The sequence below is a fragment of the Triturus cristatus genome, chromosome 6 (genome assembly GCF_964204655.1).
Source record: "Triturus cristatus chromosome 6, aTriCri1.1, whole genome shotgun sequence".
Taxonomy (NCBI): domain Eukaryota; kingdom Metazoa; phylum Chordata; class Amphibia; order Caudata; family Salamandridae; genus Triturus; species Triturus cristatus.
Genome location: NC_140589.1, coordinates 577207454 through 577227037, shown reverse-complemented (window position 1 = coordinate 577227037; position 19584 = coordinate 577207454). Strand labels below are relative to the sequence as shown.

Sequence of the window (19584 nt, the reverse complement as noted above, 5' to 3'; positions counted from 1 at the left end):
TATATATATATATATTATCTACTGGCGGTCGCCAGTAGATAGTTATAGTTAGGACCACGTTTCCATAGGAAATCCGCAACATTCTATTTTGAATAACTTTGGCGCCGGTTGACGAATCCTTGCGAATTTTTCAAAATAGGTGGGGCGCTACGCTCCGCTCCTACCCTGAAAGTCTCGGGGGGATTCGTCAAGCGGGGGCTGAGATAAAAGGGGGGTCCCAAAACGCGTTTTTCCCATGCATTTTTCCATAGGACCTTTAGACACAGCTACAGCCCGAACGGCTGAACAGAATTACTTGAAATTTGGCAGAGAGGTAGTCCTCAGGTCAAGGAAGTGCCTTTTGTAGGTTTGGTGTAAATCTGTTCAGTAGATCCTGAGAAAATAGCATTTAAAAGCATATATATATGTGGGCGGAGCCTAACCACACATCTCATCCTGAGATCTGATTGGCTGTCAGCACTTCATCCAAGAAGTGTTGGCAGCCATCTTGGGACCAATATACATGATAGCACCTCATTAAAAAGCATTGCAGTTAATAGAAGGTTTTAAGACTTTAGTTACATTATAAATCATTTGTTGATGGTACCATACTCATTTTAGGAATTGTGGTATGTTCTAAGGTGATTTCACCATGTGAAAAAGCCTTCTGCTGGGATATCATGATTGAGAGAAAAATATTTTCTCATGCTTTTACCACAGAGGTTTGGAAGGTGATCTATAGGCTAAACTGAGAGCTTATTTTCTGTAAATTCACATTATCTTTCTCAGTCATGTGAGAATGAAGTCTGACATTCTCAGTAAAACATGTACATCCAACAAGGGCAGAGACTGTCAGTTGATTCCTTTGTGTTCTACTGCAGCTTCCCAGAGTGTTCCAAAGAACTACTAGAGCGCTAACAGTCCTACTTATGATAAACGTATGGCACACCTGAAGCCATCTTGCTTGGATTAAAGTGGTAACTCTTAAAACATTTAATTTAAAAAGGAACAAAATGAGGGGGTTCATTTTTCAATAAAAAGTATGATTAGTGCTGCAGAAAGAAAAATTAGGGCACATTTTGAGTGACTTCTCAAATCCTCTTCTATTTCATTAAAAAATTCTGACATGCAGACTGAAACATGCACTTTCAATACCAGCAGCAGTTTTCCCTGGTGAGCAGTAGCTTTACTACAGTGATCTAATGAGCAAAAAGAGTGCTAACATTCTGAATTTATGGCAAATGTGTGACACATCTGAATGCCTTCTTGATGGAATCAAAATAAAAAACTGAAAGTATTTCCTACTGAGGAGACTGCAGTAAATGAGGAAATTAGGAAACTTCATAACAAATAAGTCTCCCAAGATGGCCACCAGAGACAAAAGAGCCCAAATGTAGCCCAAATATCACCCAGATGTAGCCCAAGTATAGCCCAATGACAGAATGTCCCAGAATGTTCTTAAAAACAACTAGAGCGCTTACTGTCTTCATTATGACAAAAGTATGGCACACCTGAAGCCATCTTGATTGGAATAAACTGGTAACACTTAAAACATTTAATTTAAAAAGGAACACAATGAGGAGGTTCATTTTGCCATAGAAATTATGATTAATGCTGAAGAAAGAAAATGAGGGCACATTTTGAGTGACTTCTCAAATCCTCTTCTATTTCATTAAAAAAATTCTGACATGCAGACTGAAACATGCACTTTTAATACCAGGAGCAGACTTCCATGGTGCAGTAGTTTTACTACAATGATCTAATGAGCAACTAGAGTGCTAACATTCAGAATTTATGGCAAATGTGTGACATATCTGAATACCTTCATGATGGAATCAAAGTAAAAAACTGAAAGCATTTCCTACTGAGGAGACTGCAGTACATGAAGAAATTAGGAAACTTCATAACAAATAAATCTCCCAAGATGGCCACCGGAGACAAAAGAGCCCAAATGTAGCCCAAAATCACCCAGATGTAGCCCAAATATAGCCCAATGACAGAAGTGTGCAAAACACTTATTATTTTGTGTTTTTGCAGTGTTATATAGTGCAGACTTGTCAGGTATTGGAGTGCTTTACATGAGCATTGGTTACATCACACAAGAACACATTCATTTTGGTTGTAGACATGGGGAGACTAAGTGATTTGACCAGAATCACAGAATGTCGAGCTGAAGCAGAAACTTCAACCTGGTTCCCCAGTTGCAAAGTCTGCAGTTCTGGAAGTAACACCACATCATCTCCCCTAAGTGCAACATTTAATCAAGTGGTCAACTGGATAAAAAAACATAAAGATAACAAATAATTTAAAAGTGCTTTGTCGCTATTTGAAAACTCAGAAAATATGTCCTTATTTTAGCCTTTTAGAGCACTAACCATAATTTTGATGCCAATAAGACCCTCTCATATATGTAATTTCTAAAGGAAATGCTCTAGGTATTACAGTTTTGATTACATCAAGATGATGTCAGGCGTTCCACACTTTTGTAATAAATATAGAATGTTAGCAATCTAGTTGTTCATTAGGATACTGTTGAGAGGCAGAGGCCAGGGGCACGGACTCTGAAAATTGAAGGCAGGTAGGAGGGTGCAAAGGCAACAATTTAACCACACTGAGCAGGCAGGAAGGGCCGTGGAAGCACAACAGACTATGGAGGGCAGTGGAAAGGGGGGCAGGGGCAACAAACCAACAATACAGGACTTGCAAGAGAGGCTGTTGGAGGCAAGATCTATTACGGGTCAAGGAAGCTAGGGGCGGTCCCCAGATCCCCGGGAGCCACCACAGAACTGAGCAGGAGAGTGAGTCAGGGACAAAAGGGGCACCTTAATTTGAGCCGGGGTGCCTAGGAACGCTTGCTCCAAAAATGAAGAAAACAGACATATGAGACATGGAATTGGAGGCAGAATACAATGGCAGTTTAATGAGAAGATGCAACTTCAAAGAAACCGCAGAATAGAGACATAAAGTACAAAATACAGAATCCAGATAATCATACAGCTGTCATGATATTCTCTGTATCTCAATTAATGTACTGACAGAGAGAGAGAGAAAACACATCTATAAATGCATCATGAGAAACAAGTTACACCAAGGAAAATGTTACCTAGGAACACTCACGTTTACTCTTAGAGCAAGCATTCCTGCAATTACAATACAAAATCTTTTAAATGCAAAAGTAAAGAGAACAATGGTTAAACATAACATGACATTTCATATAGGTAAAATAGAATAAGATACTTCAAGCAAAGCAGAGCAAGACATTTTAAGCAAAGGAAGACAAGAGCTCCCAGCTCTTGGGGAAAACCTGCACTGCCTGTTAACCTACATACAGACGGCGAGGTAGTCCGTCGATATCTGTGGGTGCTCCCTTTTTATATCATTTTGTGGGCTCCTTTGCACGCTACATCTACCTACGTATGCTACCCAAAAGCTTCGTCTGCAGATTTTACCAGACATTTCGTCATTTACCCACTTAATGCTGACAATGGACTGGGTGAAAAGGTCAGTCTCTCAGGCCAATCGCTTATCGTAAGTTCCATAGAGCAAGCAGAAAATAATGGGTATTGTACGGGAATTCAATATATTCATGTATAAAATCTCCTCAGTTCTCCTAACTTGACGCTCTGTGGTTGCCACTTCCTTAAAAGCGGGAAACCTGCCCAGGAAGCAAGTACCAGTCCAGGATGCAGCCTACTGTATGTCGACAGCTTCAGGGGGATGTTGAACTTTGATACCGAGCACGGAGCACTCGGGTAGGGTGGGGGCTACTGGTTTGGAGCAGAAGGCCTCGCAGACCTGCCTTCAGACTGCTATACACTAAAATTGCAGAGCTATGGTCAATTTAACAAAGAGGCCTACATATTGAACAGAAGGGCCTACACAGGGGTTTTATACTGGCTGAGTGGTAAGGATGTCTCAGGATAATTATATAGCAACACAGGACCTGCTGGTCAATTTAATACGGCCTACAAATGCAGCTGGCAGGGCAAGGACAAGGGTCTCATACTTCAGGTGTGGACAGAACGGGCCAGGGGCCCCCTGTGATACAAAATCTACCCTCCTTCAAGCCTGTGGCAATGTAATAGACCATTGTGGGCAGAAGGAAGAGGCAATGGTAGTACAACCATACATGCCAACAGACCCGATTCAGCCAGGAAACGTCCAATGTTTTTAAGCTCAAATGGGCTTTATTTGATCTGTCTCCTGTCTACAATATACTCTTTTTCAATGTAACTCAAAGGGGAAAATCAATACCCCAGTTTTTTTTCAAAATCTCCCTCTTACCAAGTTCAAAATGTTCGCAAGTATGGTACATTGGATCATGGAAGGAAATGGGATAGGGACATGGACTTGGATAACAGAGGACAGGAGGGACATGGAGAGGTGCACCAAACTGACCCTGCAGGGCAGGCATCAGGGTTTGCAGCAGCACAATACACCACACGGGAGTGCAGCACAACAATCCATAGAAAGCAAGAGGGAGGGGACAGGACCATGCACATGGACAACAGAGAACAGAGGGGCAAGAGGCAATGGTAGCTAGCTGACCATAATGGACAGACAGGAGAGAAAGCTGCAGCATAACAGACCATAAAGGGCAGGAGGGACGGATCAGGGGCATTACAATGGAACAGACAAGCCAGGAGGGAGGGAGTAGGGCTGGGGGCAAGGGGGCAGGGCAGGAGCAGCAAGATAGCCATGGAGGTCAGGCAGGATGGGCACTAGAAGCAAGACACACCATGAAGAGCAACAGTGGGACTGTGATGGCATACACACAGACCATGGAGGGAAGGTGGGAGGGGGTCAGGGGCAGCTAACTGACCACACAGGGAAGGTGGGAGGGGCCATGGCAGCACAGAAGACCATGCATGGCAAGTGGGAGGGTTAGTGGCAGCACAATGGCTATGATGGGCAAGAAGGAGGGTGGAGGGGCATGCACAAAGGACGATGGAGGATAGAAGGGAGGGTCAGGACCTGTGCACAGACAAGAAAGTTCAGGGGAAGGGACCTCACAACAGACCACACGGGGCAGGCAGGAGGAGCAGCTGCAGCACAACAGACCAGGGAGTGCAGAAGGGTGTGGCAGTACAATGGACCATGTAGGACAGGAGGAAGAGGATAGGGGCATGGCATGTGGACAGGCAGGGTGGAGGTGACAGGGACAGGTTACAGTCATCTGACAATGCTAGGCAGGTGGGAGGGGAGTGGCAGCTCAACAGAACACTCAGAGTAGATAGGAGTGGCAGGTCCATGGGACATGGTGGGCAAAAAGGATGGAGCAGGGGCATGCACAAAGACATCGGAGGGCAGGGGGAAGGAGAATAGGGGCAGCAAGCTAAGCACAGAGTTTAAGCAGGAGGTCAATGATGGGGCATAGAATTGGGCAATGGAGGGCAGGAGGAGTGGACTGGTGCATCATACTGAGGGCAGTGGCAGCACATCAGACCATGCATGGCAGGAGGGAGGAGGCTAGTCCATGGATTCACACAACAGAGGATAGGGAGGAAGGGGATGGGGCAGCAAGCTAACTGTTCAGAGAAGGCGGGTATTAGGAACTTTATTGTTTTTAAAACATTGTGTCTGTGCGAACTACTTAAAATATGAACAAGTATGCAGCATAATCTCACTTTTATTCAGGAAGAAGAGGACGTTTGTGACTGTGACTCCGGGCTCACTTGGCAGAAACACCCCCTGACCCTCCACCCCCTATCGCAAAATGTAATGCCCGTGAAAAGGGTAGGTGAACACAGTGTTATATAGAACATAGTCCTGAGAGCACGATTGAAAATGAAAACTAGATATAGTGTATGGTATAAACTATGCACCAAAAAGTGTGATATAAGATGAACCGGGCGTGAAATATAATATGCAATACATTGTGCGCAATGACAGATTCATTGGAGAGCGCGAGATAGCACAGGCACTAGCGCGTGCTATGCGATATGCGCCTTGGAGTGTAATATGCACAGGGCAGTGTTGTGTAACCTAACTAGTCTCTAAAGTTGTAATATAAAATATGTGCTGGGGAGTGTAAGGTTGCATATGCACTGTGACAAAGATATGGATCCCAGATTGTAATATGTATGGCATAGCACTGTGCGTTATAACATAGGCATCGAGAAAGGCACGTTAGATGGGGCAATATAACCCGTGCGAAGACAAGTGTGGCATGACATATTCACGGGGTGGTGTTACAGTGCACATGGGCTAGAGAGTGTCATAGCATATGCACTAGCTAGTGGAATACAACACAGAGGTGTGTGGCACACGGCAGGCAATGGTGGGTGTAACACAGCATTGGGCTCTGTCAGGAGCGCGCTGTGACTCTCAAGTGATGTTCGTCCCCTTTCCAGAGAGTAAAATAAAAAGTATTACACATCCGGCAGTGGATGTGTGTTTTATTAACCGTGAGGGGGGTTTCTTGCATAGTTTTGGTCGAATTTTTGTCGAATCCCCTTTGAATGGCTTGGTGTGCATGTGTATTAAATGTGCCCATCAATAGCTACCCAAGTTTGTATAAATAAACGACAACGGTGTCTACCGGGATTAGGCACGGTAGGGCATCAGACATGTCAGAGCTTCACTAGTGGTGTAAATACATTCCACGTGGATTCATTGCATGCATAGTTGCCTTTTAATGAATATCACGCAAATAGTCATGGTGATAGGTACGTACGGTTTGTCCAGCATGTCCTAGGTGTGTCTATAAATATATATTTTTTAAAAATAATAAAAAACAGTGGCCGGCCCTGGGGATTGGGGTAAAAAAAATATAATTAGGAGACTGGCCCTGGGGGATGGGGTCATCAGGGCCAATAAATTAGAATAAGAAGGGGAACCAAACAGCCCCCTTCTTAAAAAACTAAAATAAATAAAAGACTGGCATCGTGCAGGAGGCCATGCCCCCTCCGTGCAGCACTCTGCAAACGCGCCCCCAACAGGTATCTCCAGTATGCGCCAGGGAGCTGCGCTGCAGCCAGGTGTTCTGAGGCCAAGCCCCTTTTTACACCTCTCTGCAATGCAGCTCTGTGGCGCTTACTGGAGGTACCTAGTGGTCTAGTTTGACCCTAGGGACCCTTAGGATTCAAGGGGACTTAATCTCTCAACTTAGAACAGCCACAGGGCGCGTTTACACAGTGGTGAAGGGAGGGGACGGGGCCTGAGGTGACGTGTGCAAACACGCACTATGGCACGTTTTAAATTGGGGATATAATTTCCCTTCAATACTGAGGGCCCCTGGGGGCTAACTAGCCCACCAAGTGCTTCCAGTAAGCGCCACTGAGCTGCATTGCAGAGAGGTGGTCCAGGCCGTGCCACTTTTTACACCTCTCTGCAACGCAGCTCTGTGGCACTTACTGGAGGTACCTAGTGGGCTAGTTGGACCCCAGGGACCCTCAGGATTCAAATGAACTTAATCTCCCAACTAAAAATGGACACAGGGCGTGTTTACACAGTGGTGAAGGGAGGGGACGGGGCCTGAGTTAACGTGTGCAAAAACGCCCTGTGGCCTGTTTTAAGAGGTAGTTTTAATCCCCATGCCCTCTTATATACTAGGGGCTTACAGAGGAGGTCATGCTAATCACAGGGGGACCCCAACGCATAATGTTCCCTAGTGTATGTAGGTGTTTTCACTGTATTCTAAGTGTCTTTTAACATAGCACTGGCTCTAGGACTGGTTAGTCAGGCTCAGTTACCACCAGTATCCGTCTGAAAAAGTTGAGGGTACAGGATGATTTTGCAACAAGGCTTCTTTCTGCTCTTCTTTTTGTTCTTTCTGCACGTTATCCTTCTTCCTGCACTTATCTTCGTATTTGAGGACTTCTGTTGCTTCTTTCTGCACTTCTTTTGTTTCTTTCCGTGCATTTTTTCTTCTTTCTTCACATGTCCTATCTCTGTAGGCATAGTTAGAAATTAGCATTTAAAAAACCTTTGAAATTCACAGAAAAAACCATAGGTTTCAGGTAGGGGTGGGCGGAATTTGCGGAATTAACCTTCGCAAATTATCGCGAGAATGTTTAAAATTATCGCAAACAAGCAGAAATATCGCGAAGATGCGGAAGTTTTTTTCCGGCATGTTCGCGAGATTTTCTGCATGGTTGCGGGTCGCCAACTTACCCATGTGGTTGCTTGCGGGCGCGGCCATCTTGTTTTGAGTTGTTCTCGCGGTGCATGATCGCGAGAAGAAAGACGTGATCGCGCGACGCATGACGTCACTGCGGGCGCGAACTGTCGCGAGACAGCGCAAATGGCTAAAAACAATACAACATCTCATGGAGAACGCGACCGGATCAAGAAAACTTGTCGGCGAACGCAGGGATTCAGGTAAGGCGATCGCGCGCGCGCGAGAATGTATCATTTTACAGCGCGAGCAAGAAACAAATTATCGCCAAGCTGCGGAAACCGGAATTTTTGACATTTTCGCGCTCTCCGCGGAACGCAAAAATGTCAAATTATCGCAATTTCCGCGAACGGAACGAAATTTTTGCCCAGGCCTAGTTTCAGGCACGTTATAGTTAGGAATTAGCATTTAAAAAACCTCATAAATTCACTGAAAAAACCATAGGTTTCAGGGGTGTTATAGTTAGCTGGACTTTTCACTTGTACAAAACCATTGAAATTCCCCCGTTATAGTTAGTTCAGCTAACTATAACTCGGGCGCCCGCAATGCACTGCTGATGACGTCACATATTACATCACTCATGACATGGTCAGTGACATCACTCATGACATCACTGATGACATCTCAAATGACATCACTGATGACATCACTGATGACATCATCCTTGTGATAGAGTGGCAGACCTCCTCTCACCCTAATATAACCTTTGATACACACATTCAAAAATAGAGACTAAAATTTTCAAAACAATGGACATACCAATACCAGTTACAACAACCTCTTCAGTAATTCTAAGATCCACATACACATCCACTCATTCACCAACAGTCCTATACAGTCACTCATACATGTATTCACTCATCATATGTACTCATACACCTATACATCCTGTTACACAATGCCACTCATCCATAGAGTTACTCACACACATAGTCACTCATGCTAATAAAGAATCAAACATACATTTACTTGCATATACAGTTATACACACACCACCATACTTACTTCTACGGAAACTTACACATACTTAGTCTTTTAAACAATCACTTATAGAAACACATACTTATTCATACAGGAACTCTTTCAATCTCTCACTATCACATATACTCACATATATACACCAATAGTCACATATACTAGTTTAAAACATATGTAGTTACTCATAAAGACACTACTGAGACAGTCATTCACTCACTAACACACCCATACACACACTCATCCACCCATACAGTCCTGCACACATGCTGTGTTCAACACATACAAACAGTGAGTCACTCATTCATGCACCTATGCACTACGTAATACCCCCCACCGAACCATGCAGACACTCAGACTGATACTCAAAAAACCAACTAATAACCTATATAGACACCCATGTAGCTACTCACCAACCCATGCAGCCACTTATACACAAAGTGAGAGACTGATACAGATATTTACATATTTAAACATTACTCACTAAGCCATGTATTCACTATGATACACGTAATCAGTCAGTTACACAATCAATTTTTCAAAAACAAATCATCCATTTAGACACTTATATACCCATTTATTCTTCCATCGACCTTGAGATATACATATATAAAACATATTTAATTTTCAGAAAAACACACATTCACTGGATGATGTCATCAGTGATGTCATCAGTGATGTCATTTGAGATGTCATCAGTGATGTCATGAGTGATGTCACTGACCATGTCATGAGTGATGTAATATGTGACGTCATCAGCAGTGCATTGCGGGCGCCCGAGTTATAGTTAGCTGAACTAACTATAACGGGGGAATTTCAATGGTTTTGTACAAGTGAAAAGTCCAGCTAACTATAACACCCCTGAAACCTATGGTTTTTTCAGTGAATTTATGAGGTTTTTTAAATGCTAATTCCTAACTATAACGTGCCTGAAACCTATGGTTTTTTCTGTGAATATATATATATATATATATCAAACAAGGTGTATTGAAGAGTAAGTGGGTGTATAAGTGTTTGGATGATTTAGTAAGTGTGTGACTGTCTGTATAAGTGAGTGATTAAACGTCTTAGTGAATGCATGGGTTAGTGACTAAACTCTGTAAGTGTCTCTATCAGTCTGTCAGTTGGTGTGTAAGCGGTTGCATGGGTTGGTGAGTAGCTAAATGAGTGTCTATATGGGTTATTGATTGGTTGTCTGAGTATCTGTATGGGTGCCTGAGTGTCTGTGTGTGTGGGTAGGGGGTATGTGACTGGATGTGTGAGTGGGTGATTCACTGGGTGTATGGGTTCAAGAGTGCATCTGTGAAGGGCCGTATGGGTGGGTGAGTGTGTATGGGTGTGTTGGTGAGTGAATGGATGTCTCAGTGGTACATGTGAGTAGCTACATATGTGAAAGGCAGTATATGTGAGTGTTGGAGTATATAAATGAACTATAAGTGAGAGTGAGTGATTGTGAGAGTGGCTGTATGGATAAGTGTGTGGTTGTATCAGTGATCGTATAAGAGAGTAAGTATGTGTTAGTATTTGTATGAATAAGTGAGGTGGTGTTTGCATAACTGTATAGGTGAGTAAATGGAAGTGTGATTGATTTTTTGCATGACTGACTAGGTGAGTAACACTATGATGAGTGGCGGTGTGTGAGTGTCTGTATAGGTGTATGAGTGCATATGATAGTGCTGTATTGATGAGTGACCGCATGTATGAGTGACTGTATGGGTGAATGAGTGGATGTGTGTGTAAACCTAGGAATCAGTGAGTAGGTATGTAGTAACTGGTATTGGTGGGTCTATGGTTTCGAAAATGGTGGTCTGTATTTTAGAGTAGGTGTATCGAAGGTTATATTAGGGTGTGAGGAGGTGCATCAGATTATCACATGATGTCATCATTGATGTCATTAGTGATTTAATTTGAGATGTCATCTGTGCTGTCATCAGCAGTGCATTGCGGGGGTGTGAGTTAGCTGAACTAACTATAACAGCCGAATTTCTCTGGTTTTGTACAAGTGAAATGTCCAACTAACTATAACGTTCCTGAAACCTATGGTTTTTTCAGTGAATTTCAAAGGTTTTTTAAATGCTAATTTCTAACTATAACATCCCTGAAACCTATGGTTTTTTCAGCGAATTTCAATGGTTTTTTAAATGCTAATTTCTAACTATGCCTACAGCGGTAGGACATATGCAGAAAGAGGAAGAAAGGCGCAGAAAGAAGCAAGAGAAATGCAGAAAGAGGCAACAGAAGTCCAGAAAGACGAAGAAAGGTGCAGAAAGAAGCAAGAGATGTGCACAAAGAACCAACAGAGGAGCAGAAAAAGGCCTTGTTGCAAAGTCATCCTGTGCCCCCAACATTTTGTGGACAGGTACTGGTGGTAACTGACTCTGACTAACCAGGCTTAGAGCCAGTGCTATGCTAAAAGACACCTAGAATACAGTGAAAACACCTACATACACTAGGGAACACTATGCATTGGGGTACCCCTCTGATTTGCATGACCTCCTCTGTAAGGCCCTAATACATAATAGGGCAGGGGGATTAAAACTACCTCTAAGTCAGAGGTGTAGAAAGATGCTTCTTTAAGTAGTAGTCACGTTTGCAGAGTGGTGGAGAAAGGGTGTTGGGCCTCCGACCAGCGCTCAGGAATTCATCTGCATAGGACTTACAGGAGGTAACAGGAGGGCTTCTTGGCCCCCAAAGTCCCTCAGGACTAAATTGGACTTCGTCCCCCAAACCAAAGTCTGCCAGGAGGCTCGTTTGCAGAGTGGTGGAGAAAGAGGGACATGTCCTCCGAAGACGTCTTAGCAATTCCACTGTGTGGGACTTACTGGAGGACACAGAGGGGTAGTTGGCCCCCCAAGGACAACCTTGGGGGCCAACTACCCCTCCTATTACCTCCAGTAAGTCCCACACAGCAGAATTGCTAAGTTTTCATAGCAGGCCAAGTCCTTTTTGCCCACCACTCTACAAATGCGCTCCCTGTCGCGCTCTTGGATGGGGATTGAAGTCCCTTTCGCTGCTGGGGGTCCTTTAGGGGACAAGTAGCCTACCTCCAGTAAGCCCCACACAGTGGGATTGCTGAGAGGTAGAAAAAGGGCACGCCCCCTTTCCCCACCACTCTGTAAACGCACCCCCAGCGCGTTTTAAATTGGGGAATTAATTCCCCTTGAATATTGAGGGTCCCTGGGGGGCAACGAGCCCACCAGGTACCTCCAGTAAGCGCCACACACCTGGATTGCTGAGAGTGGTCCGAGGCCACGCCCCCTTTTTACACCACTCTGCAAACGCTGCTCCTGGCGCACTGCTGCTCAGGGATGAGGTCCACTTGTGTCCTGGGGTCCTCAGGACACAAGAGGACCTCATCGCCCTTCCCTTCCCTTAATTATTTTTGGGCCCCTGGCACCCCATTCCCCGGAGCCTGGCCTCGTTTTTTTAAATTTATATTTGCGAGGAGGGGGTCCGCGTGGCCCCCCTCCCCAGGGCCATTTCTGGCCCCAGGGACTCCAACCCCGGGCTTGGCCTTGTTTTTTTTTTTATTTCGCAAGAGCGGTCCGCGTGGCCCCCACCCCCGGAGCCTGGCCTCATCGTTGGGGACCGTGTGGGAAGCCCCAATGCCCCCATGGTCCCAGCCGGCTCCCCGCCTCCTGCGGGAGCCGGCATTGCTTTTGCACTAGGGGAGCTGCTGACATGCAGCTCCTCATGTTCAAAAGCAATTCTGCTTTGGTTTTTGGAAGCGAGAGCAGGTTTCCTGCTCTCGCTTCCAAAAACCAAAGCAGTGTTTGCTATGACAGGGCAGGAGCCGTGCTCCCGCCCTGTCAAAGCAAACAGCAATGTCTTGGGGGTGGGCACCACGGGACATTGCAGGAGCCGGCCCTGGGGGGGGGGGGTGGCGGTCAACAGGGCCATCGAGGGCCTTTATTGAAGCTTACAGTTTACATGTATGAATTGTAAATGGTATGTCTTAAATGTGACGAACGACGACCTGTGTGGCAATTTACAACTTCATGCAGTTCTAAAAGCAAGGCCTTTTGCCATCATGAAATATGACTAGGTGCCGCTCAGATGCCTTTCCTGTAACAATCATCTTATAAGGGGTTAATAGTATAGTAACCTTCCAATTGAGGGTTTTTTGTTAGCAGTTTCAAAATCGTTTTAGAGCTCGTCATTGCTTAAGAATGTAATTTTTGATATTTATCCGTTACTATGGACTCAGTTGCTTGTTTTTATTCACGAGAAAAGGTCACGCTTAAGTCACACATTTGGCAGTTGAATATGACTAATAAGTACACTGAAAGTATAAAAATGTCACACAGAAGCAATCTGAAATATTGGCAGCCATGGCAGTGTGTATAGTGGATACTGATATTTTTCATTGGTGGTTCAAAGCGAAGGCCTAATTATTTGCATTTGAATACCGGAGTTGTTCATTTTCTAAACTTGTCTCTCAATAGGTAAAATAACAAGCAATCAAAGCTTAGAGATTAGTATTCAAATACATTAAGAATATTAATCACACTTGCTGGAGTGAGAATCCGTTTAAATAAAAACTTGGTTTACCATTACATGGGCTGCATTATTCTTTTTCTTGAATGCACCTTTGCAGTTTGGTTTAGAGAAGATCATGAGCTGCACATTGCAATAATTAAAAATTAAAAATTTCTATTCTAAGTTTAGTCACTAATGAGAGTATTGTATTAATTAAAGGGGTTTATTATTCAAAGTTTAGTAGGTCATCTTTATTCAAAATCATAAGTTTTATTTTTATTAACTTCAATAATCAAAATATGAATTACATTGATAATCAAAAAAATGGTTAGTCAAAAATCATAATAAAATGCATCAAGGGCGATCCATAAAGGAAACCATCTCTAATCTAAGAATCGGGTGGCAAAAGGTGTCAGTAAGCACCGAAGATGGGTAACAGTTCAAGAGTGAGAATTCAAGCATAAAGCTTCAGCATATGAGGCAAATCAATAAATCAAAATAAAATCAAACTAGAACTTCCCATAAGGAGAGAATGAAGAAACTCAGTAGAGCCTCTGTGCAATGTGAAATAAGGCAGGGTAGAAAATGATATGGGTAAGCCATAAAGACAAGCAGTATAATGGGTCTGAAAAAATGGCGATTAACTATTGCAGGAACATGCAATATTACAAACAGTTGAAAAATGTTTTGCATCTTGTTCTCTTCCAATCACCTTTTCGGTATTCTCCTTGGAACAGGATCACTCTTCTTCTCACACGAATGCAATAAATAGTTCGTAGACAGTAGCGCCAGGTTTGCTACTTTCAGTGCGGTACATTTTCTCATGCAGGACTATTTTCCCACACTCTTAACTACATCTCGAACCTTCTATATTTTGCTAACAATGATTTATGTAGAACTCGAAAAATCTGCATTAGTAAAAAAATTATTAGACAACCTATTCAGTGAAAAGAACAAGTAAGTTTAAAGGTCAAGTTCACATTTAAATTCGGCATTCTTATGCGAGGCTGTTTTCCATTACTTCGTTAAACGACAGCAGAAACGTTTTGCAGAGTCTAAATTAAAACATTTATGAAACTTATAATTTACAAAAAAATACGAGCATGGAAAAGTAATGAATGAAACATGTTATGTGTGTTTCAGAAACCTAATGACTATGCATGTCAAGCAATGAAGCTTTAGCAATTTGACGCCTAGTAGGAATAAACATGACTGGTAAGTGCATTTAGTACATCATAAACGCATTTAATTTTCATTCAAGCTTGCACGTTAATTCTGCACGTTTATCTCAACTATATTATTTTGCATTTTATCAAAAAACGCACCAGCACACTCGATATGCTCTACGACTGGCTAAGTTATATCTTTTAAATTGAGTGTTATAGAGAATAGAAAATTAAAGTAAAATCCTAATTAAGCTACGCGAATCGTAGACACACGCGCCCCACAAACACATCTTCTAATTACCAAGCTCGAGCAAAGTACCAATCAAGCGCAAGACTGCTGTAAAGCTACGGTTGCGTCAAAAATTAAAATGTTTGTAGGAGGAAAACAGTCTAACAGCATGTGATAAGTTGCCGACATTTTAGTGAATGTGCATTCAATTGCTCGCTATATGGCGCGGATCTAATCTGCCAACATCAAACCGTACTTTAAAGAAAACGTAACAGGACAGTGGCTCATACACAAACAAGTCTGCCGTTCTCTACTACTGCTGTGTTCACATTATCCTCTTAGTTATAAAATGGGTAGAATGTCGGCTCTCAATAGCTGGGCTACCTTTTCCGGAGCAAGCTAGTAATCTATTCCGGTGTAGAAGTAAAGACGGTTAATCAGCGTGGATAGGTTATATTTTTCGGGGCGGGTAGTTTTTTGGCCAATGGGAAGAATTTACTAGATGTTTCGGCAGAAAGTACCGCCCCTTAGCCTGTCAATCAGTTTAAACCCAGCTTTCTGATTACGTCCCCTTCCTCGTCTTCACATATGGAAGTTGGCTGGTGTTGAGTCTGGAGCCAAGCACAGACTAATGATTCTTTAAATATCTTCTGTCGGGGGACGGGAGGTAAGAGCCACGTTCTGGAAGTTTCCTCCTTATTTGCAAGAGTTGTCATGTTTGTACAGTGCGTCCAGATACTTCATTGTTCCCAGAATACCTAGCAGCTCGTAGTGACATCATCCTGACAGCTACAGCACCCAGACGGGAGAGCCACAGAGTGTATAGAACCCCCAAAACTATTGAATCCTGATCCAGCAAAAAAACACTGCACCCATAATTTCAACAGTACCACACAGCAACTAAGGGTATGCTTGTGACATTATCATGGTTGAGTGGGGGTATGTGTAGCCTGCCGTCTCAGTGTCATGTGTGTCACACTTCCTCGTCGCAAAACAGTCTTGTCCACTTAATACTCCGCAGATAATTTTGCACCTTAGTTATTACTACGAGATAGTAGTCGGGACATGAGCAATCGTGCTGTCATGCCACGTACACGTTTGTTTTGTTACTCTGGTAGCCTAAAAAGTACACCTTTTACGCCCAATTGTATCGCTCCTACCTCCGCTCGTTTTTATGTAGATTATTTCTCTTGAATATCTCTAAACCGCTGCAGAATATATGATGTCTTGCACCGAGCCAGATCATAACCCCTCTCTCCTTTCTCGGTGGGCATGTCCCAGTCTCTGAGTGACACTTCTAACCTGTTGCGTACCATCCTGCCAATTTTATTTGGGATAGACTCGTACTTGACACTGCTTTCACGTTACTACGAAAATGCTTTGCTATCCATGCCAGCTCTTCCTACTTGTACATTACCTCTTTATCCTTTAAATGACGTGCGTTTTATAAAAGCTGAGCAAGTCCTGTGCTTTATACTGCAGATTGTCCATAGTAATTATTCTTTTACAATGCATATGAAATGCATTTTATTTTCCCTGTGGCACGGATCTGAGTTTGTGTTAGAGAATTCTTTATACATAATTAGAAATTTGGAGAGTCCCAGATGATCACTCTCCAGAAAGTTTCCCTCTAAAACTCTGGCTTTCTGGTATTTATTAACATAGATGTTAATTTCCACGAGGAAATTATTGAAATTGGAAAACGTGCATCGCAGCTGTTGTATTCCATTTTATTACGTTACTGTGAAGCTTCAAAAAGAGTGCAAGCTTAGAATTGCTGTTGGCAGACTGCAATCTGAGGTAGGACTCGGACAGAGCTTCTATGACTCGGACCAGTTTGTTATCATAGCAGCCGCGCGTTCACACCAAACCCTCACCATCCCAATGGTTATGGTCTTTACGTATATCGACCCCTCTCAAAATTGAATTAAATTGCAGTGATACAACCCACTAGCTTGTACTAGGTACAGAGATTATTTACTTGGCTTTAACTTAGTACTGTACTTATGTCTTATGACCCCAGCTGGCCGGCCAGTGATGTTTCTGGTTGCCCCCTGCCCCGAGGCTAGAGCTCGGAGACACAAGAGCATTAAGCATTTATAATGCAGGAACACCACGGCGCTCCACAGTTTTGTTTACTCATTGAGTACACTGGATAGAAGATTCCATGACTCCATTACTCGCATCCTCAAAGACGTGATTGCCGGGACCCGACGATCGTGATTGCCTATAACGACTCAAGCACCGGTCGTGGGTACTAAGGCTCAAGCAGCCACCCACAATCATGGTGCAGATAGTTGCCCCCCAGGCTGATTGAGCTTATATGGTGTTGGCGCAAGACAATCACTTAGGCAGTAGTATGCTCTAAATCTTATTGTCACTTTGATTACACCACACTGAGCATAACGTCAGCTCACAGAGTTGGTTTGCTTGATGGAGCCACTTACATCCTGTGTTGTGGGAATTTCTTGGATTTGTTTTACTTTAACATAAGACGCTTGGCTGTTTTAAGTTATGCAGTACATCAAGGGAGGTGATTAATGTTGCCCAACATAAGGTTGGAAGGAGGGCCTACGTACTCATGAAGAGCTGGGGGGAAGGGTGGATTTACGGGCGAGAGAGACCATAGAAGATGGTGGGTAGCGAGTGTTAGAAGGGCGCTCTCCGGGGAGTTAGAGGGTGTCGGACTGACCACCCCGAGAGCCACCGTTCCGTAGGAAAGTAGCCGAGCGCCGCTGAGAAGCCTCCTGGGCGAGGTCCTTCCCCTATGATCGTACCAGCCAAGCACTCCCACCACCACAAAGGGACACAACAAGGGTATCAATTCTCACAAGTCTTTATCGGTAGTGAAAGGCAGGTTTCTGTGGCAATATTTACAGGCGGATCGAGGGATCCCAAAGAGTCTCGGGGTCGTTCAGGGACGGGGTAGCGGGACAGTCTCAGTACCAGCCTGGTACGGGAACACCCTGCGCTCAGCTCTCAATCCTCGAGCTGGGGGGGTTCCGGGAGCCGAGGCGTCGTCCGCAGGGCTCGGAGGGTTGCCTCGATGAGGTCGAGCCGCGACGAGGTCAGCAGGGCTCCGATGGTTACTTCTGCGAGGTCGAGCCGCGACGAGGTCAGCAGGGCTCCGATGGTTACTTCTGCGAGGTCGAGCCGCGACGAGGTCAGCAGGGCTCCGATGGTTACTTCTTCGAGGTCGAGCCGCGACGAGGTCAGCAGGGCTCTGATGGTTCCGTGAGGATCTTCTTCTCAGCAAGGGGGAGCCGCGACGCAGTCAGCAGGGCTCGAGTTCCGAGTTCCAGGCAATGAGTCTCTCTCCGTAGGGTCAGCCGCGATCCGATCAGCAGGGCTCTCGACTCCAGGATACAACTGCTGTCCTGGTTTTGGGCTGCCCCAGATATAGGTCTGGAGCCCTTTGATGTCCGGACCCTCGCGCCTGGGGAGGTCGGAGGGACCGGGAGAAGAGCGTCCAGACACCCAGCGGGGGGGTGGAGCCAGCGCCCAGGGAGGCCGCAGGGCGATCGCAACCAGGCGTCGGGGGACGGCTGGAGACCCCATCGAAACTCTCCTCCTCCGTAATCTGTGGAGTGGCCACTCGACCCCCTCCGGTCAGGTCTTGGCGCCTTGAGGTCAGGGCTTCGCGGGGACCGGGGGCAGGTCGCGTCGCGACGGCTGGAGGGTAGCGGGGTACAATCCAGGGGGACCCCGAAGGGTTCGGGTAGCCCCCGTTTAGTCTGGTAGGAGGGTTCGGGACCATGCCACGAGGCCGGGTCCAACAGGCGTCCCCCCCCCCCCCAGCTGAAGGCAGGGAGAGTCACCCATCGTCTTGGGTGTTCTCTTCGTCGAGGCGGAAGAAGCGGGACAGGCCGTCGGCATTGGCGTGGTCGTTGCCGGGCCGGTGGTCTACAGTGAAGTCCATCCCCTGCAGAGAGATGGACCATTGCAACAACTTCGGGTTCTCGCCTCTCATCTGCATTAACCACCGCAAGGGTCGGTGGTCGGTTTGGACCCGAAAGTGGGTGCCGAAGAGGTAGGGCCGGAGTTTCTTGAGGGCCCACACCACGGCAAAGGCCTCCCGTTCGATGGTGCTCCATTTCTGCTCCCAGGGCAGCAGGCGCCGGCTGATGAAGGCCACTGGCTGGTCAATCCCCTCAGAGTTCACTTGGGACAAGACAGCCCCGACTCCGTACTCCGAGGCATCCGTCTGTACCACGAACTCTTTGCTGTAGTCGGGGGCTTGTAGCACGGGGGCGGTACACATCGCTGTCTTGAGGGTCTCGAAGGCCGCCTGACGGAGGGGCGTCCAGTGCACCTTCTTTGGTTGCTTCTTTGATGTGAGCTCCGTGAGGGGGCCCACAATGCTTCCATAGTTCTGAATGAACTGCCTGTAATAGCCCGTGAGTCCCAGGAAGGCCCTCACAGCGGTTTGGGTGGTTGGGGGCTCCCAGGCCACGATGGCGTCGATCTTTGGCTGGAGGGGAGCCACATGGCCGCTCCCCACTTGATGTCCCAGATAGGTTACGGATCGTTGGCCTATCTGACACTTGCTGGCTTTTACGGTGAGTCCGGCCCTTTGGAGGGCGGTCAGGACCTCCCCGAGGTGCCTTAGGTGCTCGGCCCAGTGGCTGCTGAACACC

At 45.4% G+C, this 19584-nt stretch overlaps 1 protein-coding gene across 2 annotated transcripts in view; it reads left to right on the top strand.

The window, feature by feature from the left end:
* Positions 1-15474: 15474 nt before the first annotated feature.
* Positions 15475-19584, top strand: part of IBTK (inhibitor of Bruton tyrosine kinase) — a 700505-nt gene continuing 696395 nt past the window's right edge. The window contains exon 1 of one of the 2 annotated variants that reach the window (XM_085611015.1): positions 15475-15614. The gene's annotated coding sequence lies outside the window, so the exon portion shown is untranslated. The remainder of the gene's footprint in view (positions 15615-19584) is intronic. The other variant, XM_085611017.1, reaches the window with a different exon arrangement.